Consider the following 12,235-nt stretch of genomic DNA (forward strand, 5'->3'; position numbering starts at 1 on the left):
CTTTCTTGATCTTCAGAAGGTTTCGTCAGGGTCCGAACACCTGGTGTCTGCAACATAGCAACAGTGCAGCGTCAGAAATATTCTAATTTATTAATCCTGATTAGTTAATAAATGAATGAACATTATTTCTCATTGAACATCGCTCACAGGAGGGTTTGGGATTAATATGCCACAATATAGAAAACTAACACTGTTCAGCTCTGTGGAACAGCAATATGGGGACATTCAAACACAGGCTGTCCAGAGTTAGGTCCAGACAAAAGTCATGTCACCCGAAACACACTGAGGTTTTTCAGGTCTAAAGAAATATGAGGACATGACGACTGAAATCATGGAGAGTCCATGTTTCTGATTTATAACTTCTCCTGTGTTTGTCAAAGAAAGCTGTAAACTCAAAACTGGTATATACTGATAAAACGCAATGACCTGTTGTAAGGATGAAGTGGATCTCCCAATCCTTTCTTGATCTTCAGAAGGTTTCATCGGGATCTGAACACCTGGTGTCTGCAACATAGCAACAGTGCAGTGTCAGAAATATTCAAATTTATTCACCCTGATTAGTTAATAAATGAATAAACATTGTTTTTCATTGAACATCGCTCACAGGAGGGTTTGGGATTAATATACCACACTATAGAAAGTTAACACTGTTCAGTTCTGTGGAACAGCAATATGGGGACATTCGAGCACAGGCTGTCCAGAGTTAGGCCAGACAAAAATCATGTCATCTGAAACACACTCCGATTTTTCAGGTCTAAAGAAATATGAGGACATGACGACTGAAATCATGGAGAGTCCATGTTTCTGATTTATAACTTCTCCTGTGTTTGTCAAAAAAAGCTGTAAACTCAAAACTGGTATATCATGATAAGACGTAGTAACCTGTTGTAAGGATGAAGTGGATCTCTCATTCCATTCTTGGTCTCCAGAAGATTCAGTCAGGTACCCGTCACTTGGTGTCTGCAACATAACAACATTACGGTGTCAAAATATTCAGCATTCTTCATTCTGACAAGTTAATAAATGAATAAACATTATTTCCCATTGAACATTGCTCACAGGAGAGTTTGGGATTAATATACCACACTATAGAAAGTTAACACTGTTCATCTCTGTGGAACAACAATATGGGGACATTCAGACACAACCTCTCCAGAGTTAGGTTAAGACAAAAGTCATGTCACCTGAAACACACTCAGGTTTTTCAGGTCTAAAGAAATATGAGGACATGACGACTGAAATCATGGAGAGGCCACATTTCTGATTTATAACCTCTCCTGCGTTTGTCAAAGAAAGCTGTAAACTCAAAACTGGTATATAATGATAAGACGTAGTAACCTGCTGTAAGGATGAAGCGGATCTCTCACTCCCTTCTTGGTCTCCAGAAGGTTCAGTCAGGATCCCGTCACTTGGTATCTGCAACATAACAACATTAAGGTGTCAAAATATTCAGCATTCTTCATTCTGACCAGTTAATAAATGAATAAACATTATTTCCCATTGAACATTGCTCACAGGAGAGTTTGGGATTAATATACCACACTATAGAAAGTTAACACTGTTCAGCTCTGTGGAACAGCAATATGGGGACATTCAGACACAACCTCTCCAGAGTTAGGTTAAGACAAAAGTCATGTCACCTGAAACACACTCAGGTTTTTCAGGTCTAAAGAAATATGAGGACATGACGACTGAAATCATGGAGAGGCCACATTTCTGATTTATAACTTCTCCTGCGTTTGTCAAAGAAAGCTGTAAACTCAAAACTGGTATATCATGATAAGACGTAGTAACCTGTTGTAAGGATGAAGTGGATCTCTCATTCCATTCTTGGTCTCCAGAAGGTTCAGTCAGGTACCTGTCACTTGGTGTCTGCAACATAACAACATTACGGTGTCAAAATATTCAGCATTCTTCATTCTGACAAGTTAATAAATGAATAAACATTATTTCCCATTGAATATTGCTCACAGGAGAGTTTTGGGATTAATATACCACACTATAGAAAGTTAACACTGTTCAGCTCTGTGGAACAACAATATGGGGACATTCAGACACAACCTCTCCAGAGTTAGGTTAAGACAAAAGTCATGTCACCTGAAACACACTCAGGTTTTTCAGGTCTAAAGAAATATGAGGACATGACGACTGAAATCATGGAGAGGCCACATTTCTGATTTATAACTTCTCCTGCGTTTGTCAAAGAAAGCTGTAAACTCAAAACTGGTATATAATGATAAGACGTAGTAACCTGCTGTAAGGATGAAGCGGATCTCTCACTCCCTTCTTGGTCTCCAGAAGGTTCAGTCAAGATCCCGTCACTTGGTATCTGCAACATAACAACATTAAGGTGTCAAAATATTCTGCATTCTTCATTCTGACCAGTTAATAAATGAATAAACATTATTTCCCATTGAACATTGCTCACAGGAGAGTTTGGGATTAATATACCACACTATAGAAAGTTAACACTGTTCAGCTCTGTGGAACAGCAATATGGGGACATTCAGACACAGCCTCTCCAGAGTTAGGTTAAGACAAAAGTCATGTCACCTGAAACACACTCAGGTTTTTCAGGTCTAAAGAAATATGAGGACATGACGACTGAAATCATGGAGAGTCCATGTTTATGATTTATAACTTCTCCTTTGTTTGTCAAAGAAAGCTGTAAACTCAAAACTGGTATATAATGATAAAATCCAATGACCTGTTGTAAGGATGAAGTGGATCTCCCAATCCTTTCTTGATCTTCAGAAGGTTTCATCGGGATCCGAACACCTGGTGTCTGCAACATAGCAACAGTGCAGTGTCAGAAATATTCTAATTTATTCATCCTGATTAGTTAATAAATGAATAAACATTGTTTTTCATTGAACATCGCTCACAGGAGGGTTTGGGATTAATATACCATACTATAGAAAGTTAACACTGTTCAGTTCTGTGGAACAGCAATATGGGGACATTCGAACACAGGCTCTCCAGAGTTAGATTAAGACAAAAGTCATGTCACCTGAAACACACTCAGGTTTTTCAGGTCTAAAGAAATATGAGGACATGACGACTGAAATCATGGAGAGGCCACATTTCTGATTTATAACTTCTCCTGCGTTTGTCAAAGAAAGCTGTAAACTCAAAACTGGTATATAATGATAAGACGTAGTAACCTGTTGTAAGGATGAAGCGGATCTCTCACTCCCTTCTTGGTCTCCAGAAGGTTCAGTCAGGATCCCGTCACTTGGTATCTGCAACATAACAACATTACGGTGTCAAAATATTCAGCATTCTTCATTCTGACCAATTAAGAAATGAATAAACATTATTTCTCATTGAACATAGCTCACAGGAGAGTTTGGGATTAATATACCACACTGTAGAAAGTTAACACTGTTCAGTTCTGTGGAACAGCAATATGGGGACATTCGAACACAGGCTCTCCAGAGTTAGGTTAAGACAAAAGTCATGTCACCTGAAACACACTCAGGTTTTTCAGGTCTAAAGAAATATGAGGACATGACGACTGAAATCATGGAGAGTCCATGTTTCTGATTTATAACTTCTCCTGTGTTTGTCAAAGAAAGCTGTAAACTCAAAACTGGTATATAATGATAAGACGTAGTAACCTGTTGTAAGGATGAAGCGGATCTCTCACTCCCTTCTTGGTCTCCAGAAGGTTCAGTCAGGATCCCGTCACTTGGTATCTGCAACATAACAACATTACGGTGTCAAAATATTCAGCATTCTTCATTCTGACCAATTAAGAAATGAATAAACATTATTTCTCATTGAACATAGCTCACAGGAGAGTTTGGGATTAATATACCACACTGTAGAAAGTTAACACTGTTCAGCTCTGTGGAACAGCAATATGGGGACATTCAGACACAACCTTTCCAGAGTTAGGTTAAGACAAAAGTCATGTCACCTGAAACACACTCAGGTTTTTCAGGTCTAAAGAAATATGAGGACATGACGACTGAAATCATGGAGAGGCCACGTTTCTGATTTATAACTTCTCCTGCGTTTGTCAAAGAAAGCTGTAAACTCAAAACTGGTATATAATGATAAAACGTAGTAACCTGTTGTAAGGATGAAGTGGATCTCTCACTCCCTTCTTGGTGTCCAGAAGGTTCAGTCAGGATCCCGTCACTTGGTATCTGCAACATAACAACATTACGGTGTCAAAATATTCAGCATTCTTCATTCTGACCAGTTAAGAAATGAATAAACATTATTTCTCATTGAACATTGCTCACAGAAGAGCTTGGGATTAATGTACCACACTATAGAAAGTTAACACTGTTCAGCTCTGTGGAACAGCAATATGGGGACATTCAGACACAACCTCTCCAGAGTTAGGTTATGACAAAAGTCATGTCATCTGAAACACACTCAGGTTTTTCAGGTCTAAAGAAATATGAGGACATGACGACTGAAATCATGGAGAGGCGACATTTCTGATTTATAACTTCTCCTGCGTTTGTCAAAGAAAGCTGTAAACTCAAAACTGGTATATAATGATAAGACGTAGTAACCTGTTGTAAGGATGAAGCGGATCTCTCACTCCCTTCTTGGTCTCCAGAAGGTTCAGTCAGGATCCCGTCACTTGGTATCTGCAACATAACAACATTACGGTGTCAAAATATTCAGCATTCTTCATTCTGACCAATTAAGAAATGAATAAACATTATTTCTCATTGAACATAGCTCACAGGAGAGTTTGGGATTAATATACCACACTGTAGAAAGTTAACACTGTTCAGTTCTGTGGAACAGCAATATGGGGACATTCGAACACAGGCTCTCCAGAGTTAGGTTAAGACAAAAGTCATGTCACCTGAAACACACTCAGGTTTTTCAGGTCTAAAGAAATATGAGGACATGACGACTGAAATCATGGAGAGGCCACGTTTCTGATTTATAACTTCTCCTGCGTTTGTCAAAGAAAGCTGTAAACTCAAAACTGGTATATAATGATAAGACGTAGTCACCTGTTGTAAGGATGAAGTGGATCTCTCACTCCCTTCTTGGTCTCCAGAAGGTTCAGTCAGGATACCAACATCTGGTGTCTGCAACATAGCAATATTACAGTATCAGAAATATTCTAAAAAGTATTCTTCAGTAACTGAAGAAGTATGAGGGCATGACTGAAATCATGAAAAGCAACATTATACCAACCATAGAGTGTCAGAAATATGTCGTAGTTATATGACTTTTGAATAAATTGAACTACTTTTTTCAGTGACCACATTCACAGCACAAGCCGGCTCTTTATGGTACTTACCACTGTACAGCTCTGATAGCTAACAATTTCAGGACATCAGACACGACTGAGTTCAAATAATAAAGACAACACCCGAAACATACTCTTTCAGACTAAATCAATGTAATGACTGAAAAATGTGGAGTCCATGTTCCTGTCTTTGAATTTCTGTTGATGTCAAATAATCCTCTAAAACAGACACTTGTGTTAACTTTTAAAAGGTAATAAACTGTTGATGAAAATGTTCTTTCACTCACCTATGAAATATAATGATTTACTTATTAGATCTGGTTGTCTACAGGTGTATATCCAGGCATTACTTACCAGTGCTCTCCATGCCCACGGAGAATCTCCATAGTCATAGGTTATTTCATTCCCTGCTTCGATATTTTCAATTGCAAACAAGCAAAGATGAGGTTTATCCTGGATTGTCAGCTTTTTCATTCTACAGTTTGGGCCTTTGTGAGCATCATTGACAAGTCGACCTAATGAACCATCTTCATGGGAGGAATCAATGCTGAAATTGAACAATGAAACATGAAATGTTTTTCCAGTAAAACTACAATGTTGTACAGAACCACATGATGTTTTTCTAGATCTTGACTTACCACCATGTGCTTCCTTTCCATTCAAAATCAAACAGGAAACAATTTTGCTTCTCTGTGTACTTTTTCTGTCTCTTGTCTCGTTCATAACTTGAGATTAACTCTCCACGGTACTCAACCACAAATAACCCCTTTTCAATTGGTTCACTTGTAAATACACCACGTCCTAGGACACGAAAAGTTGACACTTAAATGTACATTAATACAATCCAAATCAGGCTTACACAATGCAGTTAATCAGATATTCACAAATACATGCAGACCAAAAAATATAAATTTAAAGAGGGGAAAAAACATGTTTAGTGGTACGATAAAATAATTCCATGTAAAACTAAAAACAATTATCAGAATCGCTGATAATTTTCTTTAGCAATTTGTATCAGCACAAAATAATAATGTGGCTCCTTACATCAGAGTTGTTTACATTGCTTGCCTTCAATTGAACAGAATGTATGGAATAGCAAAGAAAAATACCAGAGGTTTGACCGACAGTTTGACTAAAGTGATCATCATAAGTCAAGTGAAGTACCATTTTTCCTCAATGGGTAACATTCGAAACCTAATTTCAGTTCCTATACTATTCCACTCCAAACTGCATTATATGGTTGAGGGAGAGAAAGAGAAGAGCAATAAGGTCAAAAAAAGTATGGGCAGCAATGTTGGTAATGCATTACCACCATAGTTTTTATTTTGGTCACAGGCAACCTAATGCGGCTGCACAGTGTGCGACTGGTTGGCACGTCCGCCTCACAGTGCCTTCTTGTGTGGAGTTCTCCCCATGGCTGCATGGGTTTTCTCCGACTACTTTGGTTTCCTCCCACATTCCAAAAACATGCAACGTAGTAGGTTCACTGAACTCACTAAATTGTCCCTTGGTGTGATTGTGAGGGTGAATGGTGGTTTGTCTGTGTGTCCTGTGATTGGCTGGCACCCAGTTCAAGTTGTACCCTGCCTACTGTCCGAAGACAGCTGGGATCGGCTGCAGCACAGCCAGGCCCGTATTAGTATAAATGGGTTTGAAAATGGTTGGATGGCATGTTTTTTTTAATCCGATTAACTGTGCGTTTCTATTTTTGTTATTTTCTTTATAAATACAAATGCAACTCTAACAATTGTGGGAGGGAAAGGATTCATCTAATTTCTTTGTAAGCTGTCCTGGCGTTTCACACCTCCGATCTCCAATCAGAAATCCCACTGAGCAATATACACCACTGCACATAGAAAAGATACATTATGATTAAAATAAAAATTAAGCAATCAACAATAATAGTCATAATGATAATGACATACATAATTCCTGTGACCATTCTTTCAGTTTTAAACTAAGTAGAGACCTTTGATGGGCAGTACAAATTGCTGATAAAAATGTGGATTTGTCAAACAACTACCACCGCCTTCTTCAATCAGGTGAAATAGGCATTGTGAAGGAAGTTTGAAGGCATCTAATTTTCCTCGACTATTACAGATAGTATGCGTTTTTATGAATTGTGATATTTGTTGAAGCACAATATTTTAACAGAAGCCGAATAATTTCTATTTCTATTTTTTCATTCCGAGATATTCCTAGTTCTACATGGCAATACAATATTCTCAAGAATTGAATGATAATGGCTGCTAAACATTCTCTTAAAAAGTACTTCAATTATTTTTGCTCCAATATGATCAATGGCATAAAAAAACAACAAAAAAAACATGCTGTTGTTTATTGTGATATTTTGGGGTAAATACAATGTGCGAATAAAATCTGTCACTGTGACAGGCTTTGGTTGCAGCTCTTGTCATGTGCGTGCGGTAGCCATAAGAATTAGATAGCAGGTAGATTGATAGCATACCTTTATAATCATTGATCCACTGGGCTTTCAAACAAGGCTTGTCGACTCCAGATAAAATAAAATGAGCAGCCTCAGATTCAGGGCTCAGTCTGGCTCTTCTTTGTGACATTATCACCACCAGTAAACATCTACAATGGAAAGTGAGAAGAAGTCAGCCAGACAAGCAAGCACAATACAATGGCAGCACTTATTTTGGCTCAGAAAGTACTGAGCCAAAGGAATATTATTTTCTTCCTCAAATATACAAAAATTCATTTCATCAAACATTTGCTGGTCAGATTAATAGATTCGGGCAAACCATTTGTCAGGCAGATAACAATGTAAAATTAAAATAGAGTAACACAATATTGTCTTGACCAAATGTACCAACAAAGCTGAATTCTGCTATAATTTCATTGCAAACGTTTGTTTGTTTTTTCATTGAAACGGTGTACAATTGAATCAACACAAGAATAAACAGTGTAAATACACCAGACTTAGCATAAAGGCTAGAAGTGCATGGCCCACTTTCATTAGGCTACCTGTACTAACTAATTTCAATTAACTGCAATCAAATAAAACAAATACTGCACTGAAATAAACATTTGGCACCAAAATCAAGTTCCACAGACTGTGTTGTCAAAGATTTAGAAAGGTTTTCTAGAACCTTGCCTGCAGGACATGTCCACATTACTTTTACTGGAAGCTTATTAGCATGCTAACGATCTAGCTAGCTAGCTAGCTAGCTGTCTAATTGAATGACATTACCTTTGGTGGGCACTGTTAAACACGGTTATATTGAACAAAGTCTATGTTACAGTAAGATAAACGAAAAGGAATTGCTTACCAGGTGGTCATCCACGCGTGGTCGTGTTTGTTTCAGAGAGTTTAATAGATATCTGGCTGTAGGATTGTCTGGCTGCTTCACATGTTGGGTTTTGTGTGACTGCTAATTGAAGTGACTTACCAGGACGAGGGCGGGGAAAATGTGTGAGTCAGTCCGAAAAAGATGACATATGAGGTCCTGCACAATGACGTCACTGAAAGTGTGTTAAAAGTGTGTTAAGGTACCGAAGTTGGCCACTAGTTTTCCAAATGAAAAGTGAGTCGAAAGTTAAACACACTTAAACACACAATTTCTGAAAATTGTGCTCTTTCAGGACATCACTTATTTTTGGTGTGGGAGTATCCTCGTGAGCTCTAGAGTAGTGTAGACTGCGTGGAAATATGAGGACGCGAAAAATGTCCTCATTTTTCCACAGGTCCTCATTGTGAAGGTGTGTTATCATAAAATTGTCCTGAGATGTCATGAATACAAACACACACACACACACACACACACACACACACACACACACACACACGCACGCAAACAAGGCAGAGCGCTTATCCAGACGCCACTTTGTGCAAGTGGAGGTCTTGGACACCACACAAGTTTCCATGCATGTCTGCAACATGAAGTACCTTCAGGCGGAGTCTTCTGATTTCAGTGAGCTCTTCACGTTTAGTCGTTTTGAATAAGAATAAATAATTTCAAATGTGGATAATAGGAATTATAATTCAGCATTAAAAAATATAACATGCATGGAGGATTGATATTTTTTGCATACATATACATACATCGATATCTCAGCTCTGTGTGCATGTGTACACACACACACACACACGTATGTACAGTATATATATATATATCTTTTATAGATCTTTTTCCCTCCACATTTGTCACATTTTTGTTATTTTAAAATTAAGAGAATCATTTTACAGTTTATTTTTCTTAAAATCCTACAACTTTCTCTGAAGCTTTTCTTTTGTTCCCTCTAGAAACAAGATCTGACTTTTTTATTCGTGTTCCTTACTACCCATGGGGCATATTTGAAGGTATGTTCAAACTCTGCACAACTGTCCTTCTGTTTTACACTGAGAGCATACATTTAATTAAATAACTTTTTATTTCCTCCCTGATTCTTTATCAGGCCAGGATCTTTGATAAGCCAAAACAAACAATAGGCTTCTTCCCGCGATCCACAATGGCAGTGAAAAGGAAACAAAAACGTCAGAGCTCGTAGATGACATCACAGCTAAACAATGTCTATTTTTAACATGACTCAAGTTTTTCTCTTTCCCAGGAATTTCTAAAACAGGGCGAACACCGTATAGGGCGAGCGCGGTGGTGCAACACAGTACGAAACAATGTCTGTGATGTTTAGAGTGGATTGTAAACTTTGGGTGCTGAGATTTCGTCTCTCATCTCAGGGAGGGTTCTTCTCGCTCATAAAAGCGTAAGAATGTGATGCTGGTAAGTGCTCATTTGCATTGGGTTTCACAACTTCTTCATGAAGTATTCTTAACAAATGCCCTCTGTTGTCATTTTTATGGTATAATCTTGATTAAAAAAAAAGAGAGAACTCACAAATGAGAGAACTCACTCACGAATGCAAATGCAATCGTCAGACTCAACATTTACAAAGTTGAAGTCCTTTTCAAATTGTGGGACTATGCAAGGGGGTGTGGAGGGGAACATGCTTTCTTTCGACAAGACCAAAGTGTAATTGCACATCTACCACAGTAGGTGGCAATGGCGCTCGCTTTTATTTTATTCTTTATTTCAGGCATATTGATGCACTTCAAATCTTTTCCACGACAGACTAAAAAACAATGTTAATAAAGTTATTCTTCGTTATCAGTGGATCTATAATTATTTTATTTTCTTTCTTGTTTTCTTTATTCTTAAGAAGGATACAATGCTATGAAGAGGTGTACTTATAACAATTTTACTGACAAATGAGACGATTTCTTGGAGAGTTGGGGGTAGGGGGGTATAAAATGTTTTCTTATTCCAAGGGGCGTAACAGAAAATAATTGAGAAACAGAGCTTCTGTGAGATGTTGCTATGTGGATCATTGTAAAAGAACACTATTTTTATTTAAGATTTAAGCCTATTTTTAGATTATTATCATATGTTTAGAATGTTATTTAGTTTTGTATTATTATACAATTATGTTGTGCTCATAAGAGGGAGCACATAACTCCTACTCTGGCATCCCTTCACTGGCTCCCCATTCATTTTAGAGTTATTTTCAAGATCCTCTTATTTGTTTTCAAATCTCTGAATAATCTCGCGCCACCTTACCTCTCTGAGCTCATCCGCCCCTACACACCTGCCCGGCGCCTCAGGTCTGTGGACCAGACATTATTAGAAGTACCAAGAATTAAACTGAGGCTCAGAGGGGATCGAGCCTTTTCTGTTGCTGGTCCCTCTCTCTAGAATGACCTCCCACTGAACATTCGGCAAGCCTCCTCGCTGCGCATCTTCAAAACCCTCCTCAAAACTCACTTGTATTCTTTGGCATTCGACTCAGCATGACTTAGATTTGTTCTTGGTTTTACTGTTTGGTGCTTTCTACCGCCTTTATTACCGATTTGTCTTACTGTTTATTGTGCATGTTAAATTGCTCCATGTACAGCACTTTGTATGCAGCGATGGCTGTTTGAAAGTGCTCTATAAATACTGTTGACTTGACTTGACTTGTATGGTCACATGTGTTTCTATAACAAATGTGTTATTGTGTGTAAGATTGACTTTTTCTTCCTGTAAAATCACAACATTAATCTGCAGTAACATTTTTATATCCAAAATAAGTACTTTTTGTCATTGAAACCATTTTTCAGATCACGAATGTGTTCCATTAAAACTTTATATCCAAATATATTGAAACGTCACACAAATCGGACTTAATGTGACAAAAATATGACTTTTTGTCAAATTGCAACTTTTCAAGAGTTTTGCATCTTTTTTTTGAATAAAATATGAGTTTTTCTTTTCATGGTTTTGACTAGTTGCTCAGTAAAAATATCTTTATCTGATCAGATTTTAACTTTTTCTCACACGATTTTAACTTGTGTCTCAAAATATATGTTTTTTTTGTCCTCAAGAGTCAGGAACAAATAAACATGTTGCCTTAAAAAAAGATGTCATGAGACTATCTTACCTTTTCGGCTTTTTTCTGGTAAGTTTTCAAGCTTTTCCGAAGAAAAAAAAGAAAATAAAGTTAAAGTTTTGTCTTATAATAAAGAAAATAATAATTTGAAATGTAACTATAGAGTTTTGTCTTATAATAGTATAACTCTCCAAATTCCTGACAATTCTGATTCTGTTTTTGTGATGTTTTGAATGGACGACTGCTTTCTCAAAAATAGTTTTTTTTCGAAAGACAATACTTTCCTCTGTTCTCATTCGAATAAGACCGTTTCTATCAAATACAACTTTTTCATTTAAGATTAAAACTTATTTTCGCGTAATAATGTGGCTTTTTTTCCTCATACATTTGTTGCCTTTTCTTTGAACATTTTTTTTTCTCGTGATATTGTGACTTTTTCTCAAAACACAACTTTTCATCAAAAACGTAAACTTTTTTTTTCATAGTACAATTCTATTTTTGGAATGGCCCTAATAAATGCTCCTTCGCACTGTCCTCTCTTTGAGATAAGACAACATCCAATCTGCTTTGTGTGTGTGTGTGTGTGTGTGTGTGTGATGCTAACTTGCTTGCTTCACCACA

General features: G+C 37.4%; 1 long non-coding RNA gene across 1 annotated transcript; it reads right to left on the reverse strand.

Moving 5' to 3' along the window:
* Positions 1-4,998: 4,998 nt before the first annotated feature.
* On the reverse strand, positions 4,999-9,028 carry LOC147197975 (uncharacterized). The gene is made up of 4 exons (XR_015102177.1): positions 7,698-9,028; positions 5,869-6,031; positions 5,585-5,777; positions 4,999-5,066 (listed from the first exon to the last, which is right to left on the reverse strand). It is a non-coding gene; the product is annotated as an uncharacterized LOC147197975 (long non-coding RNA).
* Between the last annotated feature and the right edge of the window lie 3,207 nt (positions 9,029-12,235).

Source organism: Hippocampus guttulatus, chromosome 11 (genome assembly GCF_054856545.1).
Source record: "Hippocampus guttulatus isolate MCC_2025c chromosome 11, RoL_Hgut_1.0, whole genome shotgun sequence".
NCBI lineage: Eukaryota > Metazoa > Chordata > Actinopteri > Syngnathiformes > Syngnathidae > Hippocampus > Hippocampus guttulatus.